Consider the following 17,484-nt stretch of genomic DNA (forward strand, 5'->3'; position numbering starts at 1 on the left):
CACTATGGAAGATGGTATGGAGATTCGTTTAAAAACTAGGAATAAAACCACCATATGACTCAGCAATCCCACTTCTAGGCATACACCCTGAGGAAACCAAAATTGAAAGAGACACAAGCATCCCATTGTTCATTTCAGCACTATTTACAACAGGTAGAACATGGAAGCAACCTCAATGTCCATTGACAGATGAATGGATAAAGAAGTTGTGGTACATATACACAATGGAATATTACTCAGTCATGAAAAGGAGCACATGTGAGGCATTTCTAATGAAGTGGATGAACCTAGAACCGATTATACAGAATTAGGTAAGTCAGGAAGAGAAAGATAAATATTGTATTCTAAGACATGTATATGGAATCTAGAAAAATAGTACTGAAGAATTTATTTACAGGGAAAGAGTGGAGAAACAGACATAGAGAATTGACTCATAGACATGGGGAGAAGGGAGGAGAGGGTGAGACGTATGGGAAGAGTAACATGGAAACTTATACTATCATATGCAAAATAGATAGCCAACAGGAATTTGCTGTATGCCTCAGGAAACTCAAACAGGGGTCTGTATCAACCTAGAGGAGTGGGATGGGGAGGGAGATGTGAGGGAGTTTCAAAAGGGAGGGGATATGTGTATACCTATGGCTGATTCATGTTGAGGTTTGACAAAAAACAGCAAAATTCTATAAAGCAATTATCCTTCAATACAAAATAAATTTTTAAAAAAAGTATCTACAATTCCATATTATACCTCTTTTTCACTCTTCTTCCTCATCTCCAAAAGAGGGAACAGAATGGGAAAGGCAGCATTTAGTTTTTCATGAAAAAACTATTATTGAAAGAGATTAACCCTGGAAATCATGCTTTTCTATTGTAGTCCTCAATGTTCAAGGATTAGGAAATAAAATAGCACACTATTATACAAACATACCCAACCTACATAAATAATGAAGTAACTCACACTGTCAGGCCTCGAGTATACTCCATACTATTTTGGATTTCCATAAGCCAAGGTATAAGTTCCCATGTCTTGAGAATGAATGATGGATAAAAGTGAACCACCAGAAGGATTTTTCATCATAGCTGAAGCCATTGTATCATGTGGAAATTTTTTTTTACCATTTTAAGTAAGGAAAGGCCAATCTTAAGGATACATGGTCCAACAACCAAAACCAACTCTCAGCATTTGTTACTGTGATATACACTGACTCCGCCTCCTGTGACCATCTCATACCCTCATGAATCATCAGAAACGGCATTTGCTTTGCGGCAAATCTGCGACACTCATTCCACAATGAAGAATTCAGAAACTTTCAAAACTCTTTTAACTCTAGGTCAGACATGACTTCCAGTGCATCTATACTGCTAAAGGGCTTGTGTGCACCTTTGAGCAGAGCCCAGAGTCCTTGTCCAAAAACAAGTTTTCTGACTTCTGTGGCAATTTGTCTCTGAAGACCTTGCTTTTTTGGCCCTTTGACATACAGCTGCATTATGTGGTCAACCTCTGCAAGGGTCAAAAAAGTGAAGAGCTTCAGGGACGTACTACCCAATTATTCTGCTGCTTGACAAAAAATTAATACCATTTAAATGGAGATGTCTTACCTCTGTTCAGCCAAACAGCATTGCCAGCGGACTTTCCCAGTTTTGCTTCAGTTGTAATTAGAGGAACAGAGATTCCAAATACATCTTCGCCACTCAACTTGCAGATGAACTTGGACCCAGATATGGTCCTTCTCATCTGATCATATCCACCCAGCTAGACCCGACATCCATAACGCAGGAACAGGGAGGAGAAATCAGAGGCCTGGAGCACATGGTATAAAAACTGCCAACCTCCTGCCTTTGGTGTTCTCGAGGCGAGTCAGCATGCTCCATCTGTCAAGGTGCGTGTTCATGAGGAAGTGGCCGCTCCCTGCCGCTAGTAAATCCACCAGGCGCTACTTCTGGTACTAGGCGGAGTTTTCCAGAACAGCTGCTGGCCACTAGCTTGGAGCCTCTCTGCGTCAAGCGTCGCCTACGTGCTACGTGACGCCCTGCTCAGGTCTCGCGTGAGCTCTGTGGGTCCTCCCACCAGTGTGATCACGTTAGTGGCGAGCTCGCGGGGCTTGTCACACTCCCCAAAGCGCCGGTAGGCGCCCGACACTTAGCCAGTTGGCCGTGGGGGTCAGGGCCGCAGCGCGTGGTCTGGGAGAGCCGCCGACTGGGTCGAGGTCTAAAAGCTGGGGAGTTCTGACTTCCTCCGTCTCTCAGGGGTGAATCCTTTGAACAGACCCAGAGCCTTCGACACCGTCAGCAACCCCTGAGGGCCGGAGTGGGCCTCCTGCAGTCCCCCAGGGGAAGACGCCTAACCCGGCTAGGCTCACAGACTCCGCCTCCAGGACGCAGCACGTGTGCGCCATCTTGGCCACTTCACGAAAGCAATGGTGCCTCATGTGGGTTTAGTTTTTATTTAATTTTTTTATGTTTGTTTTAGTTTTTATCTTACATTGGAGTATAGTTGATTTACAGTGTTGTATTAGTTTCAGGCGTACAGCAAAGAGAGTCAGTTATACGTTCATATATTGTCCTATTCTTTTTCCAAATTTTTTCCTATTTAGGTTTCAGAATATCAAGTAGAGTTTCCTGAATTATACAGTAGGTCCTTGTTGATTACCTGTATGGTAGTGTGTTAATTCCAAACTCCTAATTTATCCCTCTCCCCAGCATAATGTCATTTTGATGAGAAACAGATAACACCGTGTGTGTGTGTGTGTGTGTGTGTGTGTGTGTGTGTGTGTGTGTGTAGAGAGACTCTGCAAATTGGCAAATGCTACACCAGTATTAAGGTCTAACTGAAGATTGTATTGTACATTTCATCCAGAGGTAGAATTTTATGTACAGAGTTGTTACTTTTATGTTAAACGTTTATGTAGAAGACCTGATTTGAAAACTTACAAAAGTTCAGTGGTAAAACCATAATCTTGTTTTCCTCTAGTTAAAGAAAAATGTCCTAGGGAACATGGGTGTTCCCCTTAAGAGAAGGAAGTATGTTTTCTTGGAGCAGATGGGTGAGATGAAAGAGTGGAGCATAATAAAAGGTGTCTATAAAATCAGTCAAGCAAAACATTAAGTGCTTCGAAAAGAGCTCAAGGTTTTAATTGTCTTTCAGAAGTTTGTTTTGTGTGTGGAGGGAAAATGATAACGGTAAATTTCAAAGGCAGCCTCTCTGAATGACTTCCTGTGAAATCTGTAGAACTGGTAGCATTCTGATAGCCTCTAGGTGAGGAATGAGGACAAGGAGCAGATGTTTTAATGTTATTATGACTTGGCGATAAGCATTTGCCTTGGCAACTCTAAACAAGGACCAGTGAGTCTATGGTCAACTTCAGGAGGGAGGCAGCCCTTTGAAATGCCTGCAGTTCAAATGACTAATGCTTTCCCAGTGATTCAGCAGGTTAATAATTAATAACATCTGAGTCTTGTGCAACTGATTACACAAGAGCACTGCAGCCCACTGTGAATTCTTCACCCCTGATATGCTCAGGCTAAGTGTTTTGTTACCAAATACTCCCTGCAGTCGTTCTTAGCCATTAATCTAAAGTTTCTTTGTTTATAGAGTTGCTGTGAACGCACCAATTTATCATTGACAAATATTTGGTTCCTTTGTTTGATGAGACAAGTTGGAAATGAATCAGAACTCCAGGTCTCCCCACCTCCTGGCTACCAGGTAACGCTTCACAATGAAAGTGGATCTCAGGCTGAATTCTGCTATGTGTACAAATATTTGTCAGCAAACTAGCATTGGCTTCTTCTGTAGGAAGGGAAAGACTCAGCTCTCCTTCCTTTTGTATATCCTGAAATTATTTTGCAGGAAATAGACAGTTCAGGAAAATGTGACTATTTTCTAGCAGTAGAATTCAGTTACTCTGAGATTAAGGGTCAGACTCCCAAAAGTGGCTAACACAAGATACTGGGTGAGGCTTAAGGGACAACTCCTTTAAACCAGTCTCCATGTCCCAGCACCAGTGATTTCACCAATGAAAATTCATTTCTCATCTCCTTTTGTCAATTGACCAACCTTCTGGAGTTAGCGATAAAGATGGCTTGGGAATTCCCTGGCAGTCTAGTGGTTAGGATTCTGCACTTCTACTGCTGGAGCTTCTGTTTGATCCGTAGTTGGTGAACAAAGATACCACAAGCTGTGCAGCAAAAACAAACAAACAAAAAACCAGGTTTAATTAATAGGAGAAGTTGCCTAAGTGCATGTGTGCTAAGTTGCTTAAGTCATATCTCACTCTTTGCAACCCTATGGACTGTAGCCCTCCAGCCTCCTCTGTCCATGAGATTTTCCGGGCAAGAATACTGGCGTGGGTTGCCATTTCCTTCTCCAGGGGATTTTCCTGACCCAGGGATCGAACCCACGTCTCATGTCTTCTGCACTGGCAGGCAGGTTCTTTACCAGTAGCGCCACCTGGGAAGCTGCCTATAGGTGCTACTGCACATGCGGGAGACCTGGGTTCGATCCCTGGGTTGGGAAGATCCCCTGGAGAAGGGAAAGGCTACCCACTCCATTATTCCGGCCTGGAGAATTCCATGGACTGTATAATTCAGGGGGTCACAAAGAACTGGACCAGATTGAGCGACTTTCACTTTCTTTTCTGAAAGCTACCACTACCCTCCAAATACTTTACCATGCAGTGCTTTTACCAGAAAATCTCAAATATGCATTACATCTAATTAGCACACATGCATATTTTATGCTCTAAACTGTAAAGTAGCATGCATTTGAAGTACAAATTAAATGATGCAGCTCTTAAAATGGCTATGTATTTCTCTGACCCCAACTAAATAAATCCTCCTTAAGATACTTATATTTTTTTTTGTCATTCAACGTGTACTGTTAAGTGATTTTGTACTTTTGTGAAATGAACAATTAGAACAGTTGGTTGTAAAGGCATAACTTATGTTTAAGTTTGTAACTTTCAAGTCCTGTAATGTAACTAATAACTATTCAATTGAATGATTTTCAAGTGTGGAAAGTGATGTCAAAATGAGAGGAAAGTTATCTAGCATTTCTTAGAAAGTAAATGTAGTCAGCTCTCTGTATCTACAGGTTACAAATCTACGCATTTCAACTAAGCACAGATGAAAAAATCTTGATCAGTTCAGTTCAGTTCAGTCGCTCAGTCGTGTCTGACTCTTTGCGACCCCATGAATTGCAGCATGCCAGGCCTCCCTGTCCATCACCAACTCCCGGAGTTTACTCAAACTCATGTCCATTGAGTCAGTGATGCCATCCATCCATCTCACCCTCTGTTGCCCCCTTCTCCTCCTGCCCCCAATCCCTCCCAGCATCAGGGTCTTTTCCAATGAGTCAGCTCTTCGCATAAGGTGGCCAAAGTATTGGAGTTTCAGCTTCAGCATCAGTCCTTCCAATGAACACCCAGGACTGATCTCCTTTAGCATGGACTGGTTGGATCTCCTTGCAGTTCAAGGGACCCTCAGGAGTCTTCTCCAACACCACAGTTCAAAAGCATCAATTCTTCGGCACTCAGCTTTCTTCACCATCCAACTCTCACATCCATACATGACTACTGGAAAAACCATAGCCTTGACTAGACGGACTTTGTTGGGAAAGTAATGTCTCTGCTTTTTAATATGCTGTCTAGGTTGGTCATAATTTTCCTTCCAAGGAGTAAGCGTCTTGTAATTTCATGGTTGCAATCACCATCTGCAGTGATTTTGGAGCCCCCCAAAATAAAGTTAGCCACTGCTTCCACAGTTTCCCCATCTATTTGCCATGAAGTGATGGGACTAGATGCTGTGATCTTAGTTTTCTGAATGTTGAGCTTTAAGCCAACTTTTTCACTCTCCTTCACTTTTATCAAGAGGCTTTTTAGTTCCTCTTCACTTTCTGCCATAAGGGTGGTGTCATCTGCATATCTGAGGTTATTGATATTTCTCCTGGTAATCTTGATTCCAGCTTGTGCTTCTTCCAGCCCAGCATTTCTCATGATGTACTCTGCATATAAGTTAAATAAGCAGTGTGACAATATACAGCCTTGATGTACTCCTTTTCCTATTTGGAACCAGTCTGTTGTTCCATGTCCAGTTCTAACTGTTGCTTCCAAAAAGCTTCATAGACATACAAAATTCCTGAAAGTTTAAAAAGTGAAACTTGAATTTTCCTAATCTACCAGCAACAATTTACATAGCATTTACATTGTATTTACAACCATTTACATAGTATTTACATTGTATTAGGTATTGTAAGTAATTGAAATAAGATTTAAATTATATCTTAAGGGAGCATGTGCATAGGTTATAAGCAAATATTTAGCAGTATTATGTAAGGGTATTGAGCATCTGAGGATTTTGTATCTGAGAGGCTCTGGGCACCAATTCTCTGTGGATACCAAAGACTGCTGTATTGTTAGACAAAAAAGATTGTTAGACAGAATTGGTTAACATAATTGTCAAATACATAAATCTTCTCCCCTGGGTGAAATCTATCCTCTTTTGTATTATTTTCACTCTGGGAAGCATTTCACAGCATTTTAAAAAGGAAGCTTATGTTGGTGTTTAGATGTCTTGAAAGGCATTTCTAGTCTCATTTTATCTTCAGGCATCAAGGGCACCATAGGTTCTAGTTCACAAATGTCACAATGTGCAGAGTCTCAGTTCTTGAGTGTTACATAGTACAGAATTTATCCATTGAACCAGCCTCTCCTTCACAGTATCTATTGAGCAACAAATATGGATCAGGCAAAAGAAGCTAAAGATTTGAAAAACACAGTCCCTGCCTTAAGAATGTCTCAGTCTGGTGGGGAGAGTAGGAGGTGCTGGTGTGGGGGCAGTAGGTGACAAAGTTGCCGAGAGCCTGGGCTCGGCAGCCCTCTTGCTGGCCTGGAATTCTGGCTCTGTCATTACTTAGTCTCCCTGTGGTTTTGTATCGCCCCCTGTAAAATAAGTACACATCACATAGTAACGTGTGTAGACAACATCTGTTGGTTATAGTTATTATTGAGTGTAGGGTGCTTGGGGAGCTGCTTCCACAAAAAATCCCTCTGGCTTATCTGAGTCAATTCAGACACGAATTCCTTCCAAACTGAGCTCTTGATTTCATTTACTATCTAGGATTTCCTTCCACTCCTGATCGTGACTCTAGTAAGAGTTGTTATTTCACACTGCTTTCCCTGACAAGAGTCTTATGCCCTCAGTTGCATCTTTCAGTCATCCCAGTCACTAATTTGAAAATCTTATATAATTGTCTTTGATCATCTCCCTCCCCTGTTCAAAATCTTCCCTTGGCGATGGCCAAGGGATGATGGTCTCTCTTTTGCTTCAACCACTATGTGCTTGACATGGTGCTCGGAAGTTGTCTTGCTGGGGGTGGATGCTCTTGGGGCCTGATCTGTTCTGTGTCCCCCTTATCCTCACACAGGAGTCTTCATGTGGCAGGCACCCTGTTACAAGTTATCATGCTTGTATCAAAAGCTAGTGTGCCATTCAGAAGCCATTTTTTTTGGTCCCCCAGTTTGTATTGGGGCCAGGCCTTTTACAGGGTCAAAAATTTCCGTTTTCTGAGAATGTAGCCAAGGGGTGAGTCTGAGAGAGGCTCCCAGGACATACCAGAACCCAGTCTTAGCCTACCACCATAGAATGAGGTCTCTGTTACAAGTTATCTGTTACAAGTTTGTCAGCAAGGACAAACTTTGTCAGTACTTCAAGTGAAGAAACTTGAAAACGTAAATGAGATATGAGCTTTTAGATAAACTCTATTAAGAATAATTATACTTTAGAAATGTCTGTCTAAAATAGTCTCTCCAGATTTTGGTAACCTGAATTTCTAGGGTTGTGCTAAACTAAGTGATGGAAGTTTATTGAATAGCTAGGTCATTTCCATATAAAATAAGATTCTGAAACATTCATTTCTGAACACTACCTTCCTCTTAGAGAGAAACTAGAGATTTTGGACTATTAATGAATAATGTTTGATGCCATCCTGAGATGTTCTCTAGAATTTTTTAAAGAAATTATCACTGGTATTTATGTTCACCAATCTATAGAATGCTAATATAAAGGTCCGTTCTTGGTTGCTTAAGGAAAGCAGGATGTGTGTTTTAAGTAAAGAAGGTATGAAGAATGAAATTACATTTTATGAAGGGAAAAGGAAGTAGGTCTGACTTATGGGTGGCTGTTTCAGGATGGGAGAACAAAGTAACCGGTGCAGAAAGTGATAAGATTTTATGGAAAGTGGACCCCAAGGCAAGGGTTTTGCGCATAAATACAAGTTTTCTGGAGATGTTGAACTGCCTTTGATAATGGATTTTAAGTTTCTTTACCTCTGAAGTGATCTGTTCTATGTTTACCTTTGAAATCTTCTTTGTTACTTTGGCTAAGTGGATATATAGTTTCACAGTGATCTACATGATTCTATCTGACTGAGTGTTATAAACCCTTTTGCTATTTATTGACAAAACTTCCTAAATAACTTGACTTCTAGCTGACTTTGGGATGCTTCAGAGGGCCCCTGAGACATCCCAAAGAACTGTTAAACTACCTGGGTTCATTGGACACGTTAAATTAAATGGGAAATACTGTTTTTTTAGTATATGTGCTGCCGAAGCGAGCACGGGAAGTACTGTTGAAGGGGTGATAAATCTTCTCAGGTTATACTGTATGGTTGATGTTACTAATACAGATATTCTGAAATTATGTGGAATTCATATAGATCTTATATGCCCTGATAAAATGTGGTCAATTATAATTCTAGTTATCATATTAAAATGTTACATATCACAGCAATGACCATGCTACTTGGGCAATTGCGATTTAATCAGATTTTAAACTTGTCTTATATGGTTTCACTCTGGTGCTTTTGCAAGAATACTGCTACTTCAAGATTTATGGAAAAGACTTTCCTGAGATTAACTGATAAACAAATTTTGCTTGTTTGTTATCTGATAAACTGGTAACAGACTGTAATTTAGTCTAATCTCTATGGTGACCCCATGGACTATATAGTCAATGGAATTCTCCAGGCCAGAATACTGGAGTGGGTAGCTTTTCCCTTCTCCAGGGGATCTTCCCAACCCAAGGATCGAACCCAGGTCTCCTGCATTGCAGGCAGATTCTTCACCAGCTGAGACACAAGGGAAGCCCAAGAATACTGGAGTGGGTAGCCTATCCCTTCTCCAGAGGATCTTCCTGACACAGCTGAGGAAGATCTTCCTTCCTACCAGCTGAGCTATGAGGGAAGCCCTATATGGTTTCACTCTGATGCCTTTGCAAGAATACTGCTACTTCAAGATTTATGGAAAAGACTTCTGAGATTAACCGATAAACAAATTTTGCTTGTTTGTTATCTGGTAAACTGGTAACAGACTGTAATTTAGTCTACTCTCTATGTTAAGAGAACAAAGTTTTCTTAGAATGCAGCTTTCAATAACAGATTATGAATTTCTTTGCCTTTAAGTGACTTATATTTGTTTTTTAAATCTTTTGTTACTTTGGTAAAGTAAAGAAGCATTATTTAAGATTATGGTACATGTAGACAAAGCTCATTCTGCTTCTACAAAAAATAAGCCCTCACGGTTAAACTTTTGCTATCCTGATATCCTTAAAATCATGGCAACGGTCTACTCCTAAATGGGGGAATTAAAAATGGGTGAACAAAAAAAAAAAAAAAAAAAATGGGTGAACAATAGCTGTAAATCAAAGAGTCAGGGCTGTGGGAAATCCGAGACAGCCACTTGGCTTTTTTCGGCTCCCTGATAAACCTCATTTTTATTTGATGGGTTAAAGCCTTCCCTGGCTATAGGGTTAATGCCCTCATAATGAAAAAAATCATGTTTTACTGAATATTAAGTTTTGTTCATTGTTAAACTAAGTTTCTAGTTTTGTTAATTGAGGTCTAGTGTTTACTAAGACTCGCTTCTGAGATAGTTACCAATCTTCAGATAAAGATCAGATGTTCCATAATGTACAACCAGGAGATTAACACCAGGCTATAGGCATTTAGCAAGTGAAGTCAGATGACCTGGGGTATACTGGACTCTACCTAATGAAGGTCCTTGACTTAAATTCTTGCTTATGACCTTCCTAATAACTGCTTGCTATACTATTTTCTATGTCATTTGTTTGAGAAGATTGTTTCTTACCTTACCAAATGTGTGACTGAGCCTGTGATAAAAGGCTGATATGCAGTTCCATATGCGATCAATGATTGTGATAATATAACTCTAGATATGGGAAGAAGCAACAAGAGGGAATATTTTCCTGGACCAAGAGGCTAGTAACACAGCTATGGTCCAGAGACTTTTGCTACTGTCAATGCTTGGTCCAATAACAGCACAGCGAATGGTCCTCAATGGGATCTTCATTAAACCTGGGAATGAGCCTTCCCAGCCCTGCGGGACACAGTGGCCATGAAATGCCCCCAAAGCACAGTCAAATATGTGGTTATGAAGGGACCCTGCTCACTGGAAGCTGGCACTCGCCAGCTGCCTCTACAAAGATTACATCATGACCACTGCAAGCTGCTGACCTTCAGCACCCCCTGAAACGAGCTCAGGGTGGAGATCAGAAATAAGGCACCCTGTGCTCTGGGAAAAACCCAGAAGAACCAGCCTTCGGATAGTCAGATGTTTTCAGGTAAAGATTTTATGAGCCCAAATTCTTACATCTTCTCGTACCTAGAGAAACACTAATGTCACGAGCCAGTGTCTGGTCCTGGTTCTCCTGGCTAGCCCCTGAGCAGCTTTTCTGTTTCTATTCATCTTTGGGCCATGTACCTTTAACTTTCTTGTCAAGTTTGTTTCTTCTAGAATACAACACATCTCCAAGTGATAGTTTGACAAGAATATTTCCTGGCCAACACCCAGACAATGCTGAAACAAGCCACCCTATCATTCCATGGGCTCTCATCTCCCTCCGTAAATGCATCCTGACAGAGAACAGGCAAAGGGAACCCAGAGCCCCACGACACCCTGTACAGCCTGAAGAAGCCAGAGTGGTCTTCGCCCCTTTTCCTTTGAGACTGGGTTCCCAAATGCCGGAAAAGGGAAATATTTAGATAGTTAGACATGAACAGGGTATCAAAAGGGGCCAAAGAATTGGAATGTGGTGACCCAAGGACGAAAGAGCAGATTGAACCAAGGAGCGTCTTGGAAAAACCAGACCCTTAACGTCCTTCCCTCCCCCACGTTGTAACTATTAATGGAACAGTGTAACCTGTCTCCCCTCCTACCCAATAGGGAGGAATATTTGCCCTACTCTTCCCCCACCCAGTATACGTGCCTCATCCCATCAGCAAATGACCCTCAAGACCCCTACCCCACTCCTTGTACCTTGCATATAAAAGTGGACTAAGGATCCCCATTCAACGTCGGTCCTCCCTTGAGCTGGCCTGCTGTTCTAACAGCATCTCCCACTCTAATAAACGTTATTTCCCTCTCATTCAATCTCATGTCTGGAAATTCTTTTCCAACCCACACCTGGACCATAACACCTAATACTTATTTTTATTGTCTGCTCCGGGTCTCAGTTGTGGCATGTGGGATCTTTTTTAGTTGTGGCATGTGAAATCTTTTATCTAGGGCACATGGGATCCAGCTCTCCAACCAGAGATAAAACCTGGATCCCCTGCATTGGGAGCACGGAGTCCTAGCCACTGGACCATTAGGGAAGTCCCCCCTTTGGCGTTTTGAAATGCTTTATTAATGTGTGAAAATGGAGGACTGCTAAAACAGAACTCTCAAAATTTTGGTACATTCACCTGTCTGCAACATATAATAAACATACAAATACATATTCATATGTATTTATGAGAACAAATACATAAATATAATTGTGTAATTCACAAGATAATTGGAGAAATTCTACAGTTCTTAATTCATAGTTGATGTGATTCGTATTTGGTACACAGATTAATAGCCATATGGTGACTAGAGCATCTTCCTCTTTCCTTATGATCAGTGAACTTCTCTGTATTAGGAATGATTTTGTCTGGAACTAACGACTTATACAATATCAGTTTATTATGTCTCATGATTCTGCCATCTGGATTGAACTCACTGAGCCTATTCCCTCTGCATTTTCTGGGCTAGAATGTTCAAGATAGCTTTATTACTCACATGTCTGGTGCTCCAGCTGGGGTGCTGGGGTAGCTGGTGCTTGGCTTGGGGCCTCTTTCTCCATGTGGTCTCACGTGACTAGCTTGGGCTTCCTCAGAGCATGACAGCCTCTGGGTATGTAGACTTCTTACCTGGTAACTCATTTCTGAGAGAGGAAGTCCCTCTTTGAGACTAGTCCTTGAACTGGTGTTGTGTCATTTCCATCATATTCTGTTGGTGAAAGTAAGATACAAAACCAGCCCTTTAAAGGAGAGGGAAAATAGATTATAGACCCCATCTCACCTCTGGATACAGGAAGCAACGTGTGAGTCCAGTGAGGGGAGGAAGGGATCACAGCCAATTTTGAGGGCTTGGCTACTCAGTCAGGTAACATCCCTATGGAGGTAGCTGCCGTATTGATTCACTGGTTCTACTATGATGCCTTTGGCATCCCTCTCATTGTTGAAAGGTCATTGCAACATCTCTGTGTCAGTCTCTGCTCATCATGTCCAAAGGTAGGAAACGGAAGTGCTGAGGGGCATGATGGCTTTCCTTGGGCACTTGTTTGTGGTCACATAAAGAAAAAGTCTTTCTCACAAGCCCTGATCAGATTTCTTCTTTATGTCTTTGTGCAAAATTGGATCATAGATCTACTGTTAAAAAGGATGAGTCCTTTCCCTGAGTTGTAGTTAAAAGTCACATCCTAATCAAAACTGGATTTCTGAGAGCAGTATGGGAAGGGGAGAATAGATTTTGTATGAGCAAGTAACAATGTTGGCCACGTTCTGTAACAGCTTAAATACAGCTTATATACTACAACCAACATTGTAGAACAGTATGATTGTATATAACTTCAGATAACACTGTAATATTCACATTAGATATCTACCATCCACCATCCACATAACAAGCCGCAGACCAGTGTTTGACTTTAAGAACTCTTTGCCTCCAGTGAGAAGAGCCACACAGATCCAAGGCAAAGAGCATGAGTTGAGGGAGGTATGCAGAATTGGGGCCCAAACATATCTAAAAGCCCCTCACATTTACAATCTAGGCATTCTGAAACCTTTGCCTGTCTTTATGCACTCCAAGGCCACACATCTTGTCTTGATGCTGCCATTCTATGTACCTGTAGCATCTTTCCTCATGCCTTCACCTGACCATCCTTCAATATTTAGCTCAAAAGGCTTTTCTTCCCCTGGGCCTTCTCTTATTCTTAAGCCAGATTAATGGCCTCTGTTGCCTGTCTGCTCCCATGGTACTCGGAGCTCATCACCACTGTGCTAATCATGTTATCATATTTATTAATATCATGTATTTACTTATATATGTTTCACATTAGATCGTAAAGACAGCCTAATGCCCTTCAACTAAAGCTAGGATTACATTTCATATCTTCAGTGCTTAAAGAGTATTTGGGTTCCAGGAAGGAATCAAATGCTGGTTGAGTAAATGGATGGACAGTAGGCTGAAACTCTATCCTGAAGGCAAGAGGAAGCCACTGGATCATTTTAAATGTGATTGTTATTGTAATTTTGGTGGGGAACATTTTGGTAGCAGTGAAGAATGCAGTAGAATGGGTGAGATTGAAGAGGTGAAAAGATGAGGAAACTGACGTAAGACTCTATGAAGTAATGAGAGAACTAAAGTAATGCCAGTGTTGAGGATGAGAGCAGAACAGACTCAATATTTAGAAAATAAAAAGATAGATCCTAATTCCCAGTTGGTTCTGGGAGGTCATATAGAGGCAGACTCTAAGCTGATTTTTATGTTTCTGGCTTGGGTTACCCATTAAAGATTGAACCTTTTCTTCATATTGGAAGTGTACCACAGGGCAGATATTCTGGAGTCCAATTTTAGAATAATGAGCATGTGGTACCAGTGGAACACCCATGAAGAGAGTCGAGTAGGCAGTTGGAATAATTGTAGCTTAAGTGAGAAACCAGAGCTTGATAATTAGATTTGGAAATCATAGTAAAGTCAGAGAAATAGCTGTGTTCCACAGAAGGAACGAGAGAAGGGACAGAGCACAGACATAGTAAGAACCAGCACTGACCAATGATGGCTGGATGAAAACAAACCTGTGAAGATAAGAGAAGGAGCAGCTGGAGGAGCAGGCGGAAAGTGGGGTGGACTAGTTTGTTAGGGCTGCCATAGCAGAATACCACAGCCTCAGTGGCTTACCCAACAGAAATCTGTTTCTCACAGTTCGCGAGGCTGGAAGTCCAGAGTCAGGGTGTTGGCAGGTTTGGTTTCCGCTGAGGCCTGTCTTCTTGGCTCCCAGGCCGCCGCCTCCTCGCTGTAAGTGCACATGGCTTTTTCTCTGTGTATTCACAGCAGCATCCCTGGTGTCTCTTCCCCTCCTTGTGAGGACATCAGTCACGGGGCTCAGGATCCTACCTTCAGATCCAGTCACGTTGTAGGGTAGGGCTTCACCCTGTGAATGTTGGGGATACAGTTCAGTCAGTACCAAGGGAATAGAGTAGCAACGCAGCAGTCAGAGGAAGGAGGTGATGTGCAAGTACCTACAGCATTAGACAGGATTCCGACTGAATTGTGCCTACTGGGCGTATTGGTTGCAGACCAAGGTGTGAGCCGAACAAAAGGACTTTCCACCGGACAGGGGGGCTGCAGTGGCTGATTAATGAGTAAGAGACGAGGAAGCAACAGCAAAGGGTGGCACTGACCATTGCAGAGTCTTCTCAGAATAAAGGGTGCTGATAGATCAACCACCTGATCAGCTTACCCTAGAGGGGAGACTCCAGAGCTGGACAGGCCTCTTTCGCAGCCAGACTCTGGTCCTTACTACTCTGCAACCTTGGCCAAATACAGTCTTTCTGAACCTCAGTTGCTTATGTGTGCTTACCTGCACGGTGAAAAGTAGAGTAATACAGTGAGGACGTGCTCCAGAAGTTAAGGGATTATCTTTGGGTGACAGGGTTAAGGATCCTTTTCATTTTCCGCCTTTAACTTCTCTGTATTTGAGAATTTTTCCACCTAAAATGAACATATATTACTTTTGTGATTTTAAAAGGTTTTGTTGTCTCCAAAAGAAGCTGTTCATGCTCTCTGTAAACGTGGCAGAATTGCAGTTTCTTTGACTATCTGGAGAACTGCAAACAAGGAAATGAAAATGGAGTGGAGAAAGATGCTCATTTTTCTCCTTAGTGAAGACAAACGTACATAGAATACTGTAGGGCACAGAGTTGGGTTCACAGCTGAGAAAAATCTGTGCTTTCAAAGATTTTATAATTGGTGGGTTAGAATTCCTCCAAATAAATGAATATGCTTCATGTCAAAATGGAACAAAACATTTTAAAAATAGGTTGTTGTAGTTTAGTCGCTCAGTCGTGTCCGACTCTTTTTGAGACCCCATGGGCTGTAGCCTGCCAGGCTCCTCTGTCCTCGGAATTTCCCAGGGTAGAATAGTAGAGTGGGTTGCCATTTCCTCTTCCAGGGGATCTTCCCAACCAAAGGATCGAACCAAGTCTCCTGCACTGGAAGACGAACTTTTTACCACTGAGACACCAGGGAAGCCTGATAGGTTAAATAAACTAAATGCTCCTAGGGTTCTCCCTGGGGGAGGAGGGATGGCATTAGGCTGGAGGAATCACAGAATGTTTCCTGGAGGAGGTAGCATCCTGGATGGCCTGAGAGGCCGGGTGTCCCTCACACATTCACTGCTGTCTCAGTGCTATTGGTCAGCTTCACAGTGGAAGGAAAATTGGTCCAGAGGTAAGAGCTGAGGATGCAGAATGGCCAAGGTACATGGAGAGGAATTTCCCTGACCACTGCTTTAGTTCCAGTAACCTCGACAGCTGCATGTCAGAAAGTTGAGGGGAGTGGAAAGTTCTTGCCTCATCACAGCTGGGAGATGCAAGACTTGCAGTAACCACATTTTGATCCAGTCCAGTTGTTTTCTCTGTGTATGTTCAGAGTTTGTAAAGCTGGAAAAACGAAGATACACAAGCTGTGTAACTTTTGTTCAAGTTGGTTTTCATTGTTTTTCAATTTTATCAGAACATAAAAATTACCCTCCTTGTTTTCCTCTTTTTAACATAGTTACTCCAGCCTTCTATTTATTTGTTTACTTGGCTGTGCTGGTCTTAGTTGCTGTGTGTGCGATCTAGCTTCCTGACCGGGGGTTGAGCCTGGGCCCCCTGTATTGAGAGCTTGGAGTCTTAGCCACTAGACAACCAGAGAAGACTCCCCTCCTTGTTTTTCAAACCCGGAGTCACACTTTTAGTTTTTGTTTCCATCTGTAAAAGGTCTAGTTTTTGCAACTGGATCTTAACTGCTTGTGTGAATGCACAGTAGATGACATAAAGTTAAATATGCAACTATGTGTGAGGACCTCGGCTTAAGGGTATCGGACTGTTCTTACAGTGAAAATCCCCAAAGGAGGTCATATGACAGATTTGTAAGATTGTCAAATTGCAGTATACGTGAGTTTACATGACTGATTTCACCTCAGTGGTTTCTCAAAGATGAGTCTGCACTTGGCAATGCTGAATTCAGACTCTCAATTTCACAGGGGATTGAGGATTATATCAGAAATGTTAAAGGCAAACAAAATTAAAATCAGTATTAATCATATACAATGACAGAGATCATCAGTTAAATATCCTATCCTGGATTCAAATACCTTAAACCGGGCCTCTAAGAATGTAGAATATCTGTTCATTGCATGCAATAATTATAGAAAAGAAGGCCTTTGAAATTGATTGGGCATTTATTTTGCCTCACTGTGTTTCTGGGAGTAAGGAAGTGAGTGTATGTATACTGGCCAGAGGAACTTGGGTGAGTTTAGAAAAAAAGAAAAAAACAAAACCACATACTTCTCCATTTGTAAGAAAAGGAAGTAGTATGACATCACCCTCAGCTAAAATCTAGCTTGTTTATATCTCAGTTTGTTAGGTAATAGAATGCCTTGTTCCAAGTGATTAAATAGTTAGGATGATTAAGTACAGTTTTCTGTACTCAATGATTACCTCATTCATTTATTCACATAACAAATGTCTCTTAAACAACTATTCTGTGCTAGGTCCTGAGGATACAATAGTGAGTGGAGGAAAAGATACATAATTCCTGTCCTTGCGAAATTTGGACTTAAATTGGGAGAGTGGAAAGGAAAAAAAATGACACAAATTATTATAAAACTGCAGGTGTAGTAAGTGCTAAAAAGGAGAGGCCTACAGTGCCAAGTGAATCTATAATAAAAGGGAGGGCGGGGAAAGCTTGCCCATCAAGGAAGTCAGGATTCACCCAGGAAGACCAGGAGCAGGCTGGGTGAAAGGGAGGACAGAGGAAGGAGAAGAAGGGGCGTGCACATCCCTCTGGTGGAGCAGGGAGGAACACACACTGGGCAAGTTCTAGGAATTTAGAGATGCTC

The 17,484-nt window shown here is 41.8% G+C and overlaps 1 pseudogene; it reads right to left on the reverse strand.

Moving 5' to 3' along the window:
• Positions 1–1,074: 1,074 nt before the first annotated feature.
• Positions 1,075–2,396, reverse strand: LOC122683248 (annotated as a pseudogene).
• Between the last annotated feature and the right edge of the window lie 15,088 nt (positions 2,397–17,484).

This window comes from Cervus elaphus, chromosome 24 (assembly GCF_910594005.1).
Source record: "Cervus elaphus chromosome 24, mCerEla1.1, whole genome shotgun sequence".
NCBI classification, from domain to species: domain Eukaryota; kingdom Metazoa; phylum Chordata; class Mammalia; order Artiodactyla; family Cervidae; genus Cervus; species Cervus elaphus.